The sequence below is a fragment of the Mastigoproctus giganteus genome, chromosome 6 (assembly GCF_048544385.1).
Source record: "Mastigoproctus giganteus isolate SK-2022 chromosome 6, ASM4854438v1, whole genome shotgun sequence".
NCBI lineage: Eukaryota > Metazoa > Arthropoda > Arachnida > Uropygi > Thelyphonidae > Mastigoproctus > Mastigoproctus giganteus.
The window spans coordinates 106,349,433-106,357,056 of NC_143580.1; the positions used below are offsets into that span (position 1 = coordinate 106,349,433).

A 7,624-nucleotide genomic window follows, 5' to 3' on the forward strand; every position below is an offset into this window, starting at 1 on the left:
CGGTAACTATGTATAGTACTAGTAATGTTGACCACTTGGCTAGCCGTGCCAAATCGGTACCACCGGCCAAACTAGTACAGGAAATTATTTAGAGTGAAAATAAATTTATAAATTAGTTATAGCTGTATTTTTATTGCCAGCTATTTTGTTTAGTCTTCATGCGTAGCAGAGTGGTCACCGTCCTCCTCACACCGGGTGGAAAAGGCCCGGAATCGAAAACCATCAATAACACCGAAACTTTTATGGTATAGGCTTTTTCCGCTGTGCGGCTCAGTTAGTTGGTCTCAGACGAGGACAGTGAGGTTTTAACTCCAGGAAAATTGAGTTTTTCCTCCAGAAAAACTGACAAACCGACTAGGAACCCATGCTGTTTATGATCATAATTCATAGGGGTATATGAGTTAATTATCGGGTGGCCGATTTTTTTTTTTTTTTTTAACCATTTTGTGTAATTTATCTTTAAAAATCTGGGCACCTTAAGTTATACTAAAACTTCTTTAAGCGGGTTTCACTGTTGTTATAATTCTATGAAAAACATTTCTGATATTTCACGTGTATCATTAATGTTCCGTTTTTATTCCTAAAGAAACGGAGATATCAGGTCATTAAATATGACACTTGCAGTTCCAGACAAGAAAGTACCAGCACAGATTTACGCAAAATCTGAAGGATGTAAGTAAAATCTTTTCAAGAATCCAATTTTCGTTCACTTTAGTTAAAAATAATAATAATAACTTTAATTGCAATTTGGTGAAAAAATCTCATAACCGCTTCCTGTAATAATATTGCAGATAGGTGTGGGTGAGTGTGCCGTATTTTAAGGGAAACTTCACAATGTATTCTTTTATAATAGATGGAGGTACATATTTTTTGATGCTGGATGCAGATTCTGACCAATTTCTGGTGTATTTTTGCAATCAGTTCTCAGGAAGCAAAGCTCCCCGTTATGCAGGTAATAATTCACATTCAATAAATTTCTAGTTTGTTGTCGTTTCCTGGTCATTTTAAAATGGAATTTAATTATCTGAAATGAGGCTAATTGAAAAAAAAATGTAATTGTAATTTCTCCTTGCAATCTTTAAATTTGGAGTTCGACATCAGTCCCATTTGGTATAATGTATCTAATTGCAAAACACGAAATTCGTGGTGTACACGGTATATGATAGTACGGATTTCTGTTATTTAAGGGTAACTTTATCAAAAATTTGATTGTTTATGAGTAGAATAACGATTTTTCAGATTATTAATTTTGTAATTTTTTCGTGGTTAAATTTTGGTATTGACCGTTTTTTCTGTCATTTCAAAACTCATTTCTATTGATTGAATCAGAGGTTTTCGAATTCCTAGGCTGTTATGGCTGCCGGAGTTATTTGTAATAAACAGATAAATAAATAAATAAACTGTAAGTGGTGACTACCAGAGGATTGCCAGCAAATTTTGAGATTGCCAGGGGATTTGAGGAAAAAACCTTCAGGAAAAAATTTATAATTATCTCATGTATACTTTAATATTTACGATATTTGTAAAAAAAAATACCTTTTCTTGTGCTTTGTAAATGGATTTTAACTTTTTAAGTGTATAAATAAATAATATGTGTTTAAGAATAAATAATTATTTTTTTTCTAATTTTTCAATAAATAAATAAATGTTTCATAAATAAATTGTTTTTAATAAATTTTAATAAATAAATTGTTTAATAAATAAATAATTTAAGAAGCCACTGATATTGAAGACTGCTTCATCAGATCACAAAACAGGACTGGAATTTGTAAGAACTCGAGTGAACACACACACACACACTGTCCTCCCTCCCCAAGTTACAGTACTGACTGATTTTATTGGACATTGGGTTATCTTGGTACAAATACATAAATAATGAATCCCCTTTACGAAAAGTCGGTTCCACACCTGCCACAGGAACGTTTCAGTATGGGACGAACAGCATACACTGGCATATTAGTCTGTTTCGTCGCTGATTTTCTTGAACTGGGTTTAAATGTTTGTCGAACGATGTAAACAGCATATGGAGACTGGAATGTCAAAGGATGTCTACTTTGCTTCACGTCAGAAAATGATCCTGTCATCGTGTAATAACTTGTGTAATAATCCCTGGTTTGTCTCTGAATTCAGAGAGGCATGCGTTCCTTGCTCCTCCCTCCACCCCACAATCAATCCTTACACTTCAAATTGTTACATGGTCTTGAAGCTTTCACTGAGAAACATTTTTGACAAAGGTTAAGATGTAACTCGGTGTACAAGTAGACCACAAAGATGCTATCCTATTTCCAATGAATAATTCATAAAGTCTGGAATGCTACATATTTCCGAGTGCGCGATGGCACCTACGTAGCGAATGATGCAGCATTATTATCAACATAAACTTTGTTTATTGTTGCAGCGCTAATTCCGCCCTTTCCTCTAAATTTACTGTAAGAATAATAATTTTAAATTTCCCATGCTCTCCCTACCTAGTTATCATCCAAAACTTCGGTTTAACAATAATTTTGGAGTTACAAAAACTGAGTATGAGTATTAAAGCAGATTAAATATCCTTAAGCTAGAGCCTGTTTTCTTCTCTAAGGAAAATGGTTAAAAAAAGCCGCGGAAACTGTGTGTTAAAAAGAAAGCCAATGTAAAAGCTTACAGTTGTTGGTCGGCAACAGCTATATCGGGTAGCCACTTACAAGTTAGAATTCTTTAAACACCGGAAAAATGCGCTTAGCTAGCGATGCAAATTAGGGCAATGAGGGGGGATGAGAAAGAGATACTCGTGTGAACGGACATCGAAGATTCCTCTCAGCCCTGTAAACTCGGCGTAGATGCGAGCAACAGCTTCATCATTACCTAATAAGGAGATAGCGAAGAGTGAATACACGTGTTGCCGGAATATTCGATACATGGTGTGATGAGGGGATGATGGTTACCTCTTTGACTAAGTTTTCCATGATGTAGAGTCCGAACATCGGAGGACTTGGAGTCCTCCAATAAGAGAAAAGGCTTGAATAAACAATATGGAGAACTTAGGATATAAAAGTGGGTCCTCGTAAGCCAGAGAGAGGGAGCTGGAGTCGATGCTACCATTGGAGAGCCTACCATTGAGGAGCGCCAAGCCTTCGAGATCAGTGGAAGGGGGACAAACGACCGAGAGCTAAGAAAGAAGCTGCCACTCCTTGTTAAGGCAACGCGCAGAGTCGCCTGAAATAACGGAGAGTCGAGGACTGTCAGCTATTCAAGCCCAGGCAATATCTTAGACTGGTAAGTTGAGATGGTATAGTATGAAACTTTGGTAAACATGATAAAAAAAAAGATGGATTCTTTCTAGCTTTTTGTAACTTGTATGCTTAAGAATATAAAATTCTTAAAATCATAATCTTATTACTGTTGGAAATGTCTTAATGTGTTTATATTAATGGAAAGAATGAAGCATGTAAGTTTTCTCTTGAATTAAACTTTGTTATGTTTTATGTTAGAAAGGTTTTCTTTTTCTCTGCCAAAACCCCTCATTTAGCCATAAAATAGTAGAGCTAAGAATGATTAGAAGTTAACTGCGGCGTCGAGTAATTATCTACATAATTACCCGATGATGATCACAACGGAAAAGCCCAAACTGAGGAATGGAGAGGGAAAGTAACCTATACCCTCTTTATTCTGAGGGTATACGAGGCTTTGTCCTAAAAAGCCACTAAACGAATAAAAATCGATACCAGACAGGCGAACATGTTAAATTAAAATAAGATAACCAAAACGCAAAAGCGTCGTAACTACATAAAGAATAAAAACTCCTCGATGGTAGTTACGCCTAATCCAGCTAAATCTTTGCGGCCACACCTCAGAGCCCACAAATGCTAGAAGAATACCAAGGGGCCCCTTGGTATTCTTCTAGCATTTGTTACCTCTCTAGAACAGAGAGGTAACATTATGTTCTGGGATGGATAAACAGTGCCAGAAGAATTTTACAAAATAGAAAACAAGAACATCACCATATTCAGCAGTCACGTGGGCTACAACCACGGTCAATTCAAACGCATATACTAGTGTTCCCTGGTGTCTGACTACTCGGCTACAGCTATGCGAGTTATATCTTAATTTAGAATAACACCCAGAAAGTGTAGGAAAAAGGTTCAGTTGGGTGGGTTGTGAAAATATTAGGTTTTCTATTTTGTAGGATGAAAAATATCGGGTGATGATGGCATGAAAAACCACGCCATCTTCGCCGAGACCGAATTATAACTTAGCCACGTGGCTAAAAAAAAAAATAAATAAATAAAAAACAAAAGTTTCTTCCATGTGAACAGGCCGTATTTCTCAATTTCGGCTGGCGATGAGAATTTTACTCATTCCATGGACAGCAGTGCTGTCCACAGAACTATTCGGAAGAGTAAGCAAGATCACATTTTGCACTCTGAATTTACAATAACAAGAACAACTATGTTTAAACGATAAAAATGGGCAATTAATAACTCATTTTAGTGATATTTATCAGTATTTCATTTCATTATACTTTAGTTATCTTTTTTTTTTTTTCTTTACAGGGAACTTTGGGATTTTCTCAAGAATACCACAGCTCGATGATGCTTACTTAGAGAAAGCTATTCATATAATAGAAGACAGAGGTTTTAAAGATAAAATTCACGCGAAAGTTTTCAATAACCAGTGTTAAGTAAGCGCCTCCTTGCAGTATGACATGTAGCAGGATTGATTCCCTTAAAAATAAGACGGTACTGCCAGTAATTATTATCTAATGTTTCATATTTTAAAAGTATCCGCTTTTACTGCAAGCAATTAAAGATGATTAGATATTTAAACAATAGCAAGTATTAGTCCACAGTGTCGGACAAATGCAATAAAACTTATTCGAATAAAGAACAGTTCCTTTAAAATTATTTTGAGCGAATTCATTAAATTTTGACCATGAATTTCCGTTTCACAAAAAAAGTTTCTTGTAATGGGGTTTGGTGTATTTCTAGGAAGAAATAACAATTTTCAGAGATTTGTTGTAGTATATTACTATTTGTGAGTAATATACCAGGTTATATAAGCTATTCAATATGCTATGTCATTCTCTGATTTTGATTCGAAATGATCATTAATTAACATTTTTAAATTTTTCATTAGAATTTTTTGGTGAACTTGAAAAACACGAAGATAAAGAAAACATATTTATAATTAAATTTAAGGTCTTTTAATGCACTACCATGTATCTTTGTTTCATGAAGGCGTCCTCGTGTATAATTGAAATACTGCAATTGAAATTTCTTGGTTTTTTTTCAAAATCACCAGCAGTTGCATATCACTAGGAAAATCATGTAACTATAAGGGATGTGTCAGTGTTATAAAAAGGTAAGAGATACAAAATTTTATTTATCTATATAGATAAATTGAATTTTTTATAAATTTTTTTATTTCATTTCATTTTTATTAAATTTAAAATTCAATTAAATTATAGATAAATATATAGCAATGCAGGAGTATTTTTTTTTTTTTTTTTTTTTTTGTAGTTGTTGGCGCATAGGCTTCTGTGGCCATAATGCACCTCCCAAGGTTTTTGCAGTACTTTGATCCAAGCCCGAGGCGGGAATCGAACCCGCGACCTTTGGGTTGCCAGGCAGGCACTTTACCCACCCGGCTAGCCCGGTCGGCCGCAGGAGTATTGTAAATTAATCAAACGAATTTGAGATTTTGATTAGGCCAATCATTTCTGATAGAACAGAACTAATGGAGACATCCTACAATCCAAGACGAAGCGGTCGAAGAATTTTTTTATGATGATTTTTTTAATTTTTTTATAATGAGTATAGTGCATTCATAGCCTCCGTAGCCGAGTGATCAGGAGCGGGTGCGCAGTAACACATACTCTTTGAGTAGACCGGGATTTAAGCCCCTGACTGGTAAATATGGTCGATCTGCCAACTCGCACTGGACCAGCGTGGTAGATTATGGTCCAATTTCCTCGACATGAATTGTTGAAGAGGCGTCCATCATGCAGTGGGTTGATCACGGCTGCAGTTTACCTTCTTTTAATAGCGCATTCAGGAGTGATAAGGAGAGTCATGCTTATTATAAAAAGCTCCTTTAAAACTTGATCAGACTCTGTCAAGGGTCAGATCAAGTTCAGATGGGCATTGTGGTACAATATGACATGGTGATAGTCAGCGAAGTTGATATTAGGGGTACTGAAGACCAAACGATTCCGAGGAATATGAAAAATTTCTGCAGACAATTTGAATGGGCAACCAAGTATGCTTCTCTCATGCGAGAATTCAACATAATATTTTTAAACTGAAATGAATAAATTGAATCGTGAATGGGAAATACGTCATGGAGAAATAGATTTTCGAGCCATCTGGCTGATAATTATTTATTCTATGTCAAAGAAAGTTAAAAAGAGGAGGGATTAGTATCTTCGACTTGGTTCTCACCAGAATCAAACGGCATCCAGAATTTGACAGCGCAGGAACCAATAGCGGGTAGTGACCATAATCTCATAAAATGGGAAGTATTCAAAGAGATTTCTGTGGTCAAAGGAAAGGGGAGGGTTTTAATTTCAAAAGATGGGGATTGTAATCGATTAAGGTATTTCTTGGACCCTGTTAACTGGAGGCACAACTTATTCTGCTGTTCGATAGGAATATTTATTTATGAGAAGTAATTATTTTACTCATACAATTGTTCTAGTGGAGAATATTCGCAAAATAAAGATTCTCAAGTGGTTGGTGGGAAAGAATCCGATCACAAAGGATTGGGTTTAAATGAGCAAAAGAAAAAAGCATAGAACAGTTACGTAATATCGCGTGATACTGATTTATATGAGTATTATAAGTGCATGCCTAACAAAAGTTTTGAAGGTAGTTAAATAGTGTAACTTGGGTATGCTAAGGCAACAAGATCTAGAAAAGTTAGGCATATGGGCTGAGAAATGGCAATTGAAGTTTAACATTGAAAAATAGAAACTACTGCATATGGTATCAGTAATTACTAAATAACACACCAACTTTATGGTACCACATTCAAGGGTGTAAAGAACGAAAAAGGTCTGGGGGTAATTGTGCAGTCATAAAAAGTTTTGCGGACAGTCAAAAAACCCAGAGAGCTGCTAGGATAGCTTCCATGATATACGAAATTTTGCTAGAAGGTATAACGAGGTAATTCTTCCGCTGTATAAAGCAATGGTTTTTCCATTCTTTAGTACTGCATACAGGTCTGAAAGCCTCAGTGTAGAAAGTTAAAACTTACTCTGTAAGTCTGTTGTAACGGCGCAGTATAGAGCAACGAGATTAGTGAGGGGGGGGAGGGTGCCCTTACCAAGAAAGACTTCCGTTATGCAAATTGTAGTGCCTGGAAACTAGGCCCCTGAAAGAAGATCTGATTGAGATAATGATGTTCCACTATAGGAACGCCATTTCACTATCGCATGGGGGGAATGCAGGGTCTCCTAATCCTGCTATCCCCCAGCTAACAAGCTCGATGCATGAGTATTATTACTGTCTTTTAATAAGTTAGACATGACTTGTTTACAAATAACTCTTATGTTTAGAAACCAACAACTATTCTTTTTTAACTGTCTTTAATTCTTTTAACTTCTGTCATTCATTCGTTCAGTAAATTTGCATTTTAGCTCAAACAA

The 7,624-nt window shown here is 35.8% G+C and overlaps 1 long non-coding RNA gene across 1 annotated transcript; it reads left to right on the forward strand.

Annotated features, from left to right (window-relative positions):
• Nucleotides 1–611: 611 nt before the first annotated feature.
• On the forward strand, nt 612–4,662 carry LOC150084491 (uncharacterized). The gene is made up of 3 exons (XR_016547110.1): nt 612–672; nt 854–952; nt 4,533–4,662. It is a non-coding gene; the product is annotated as an uncharacterized LOC150084491 (long non-coding RNA).
• The last annotated feature ends 2,962 nt before the right edge of the window (nt 4,663–7,624 follow it).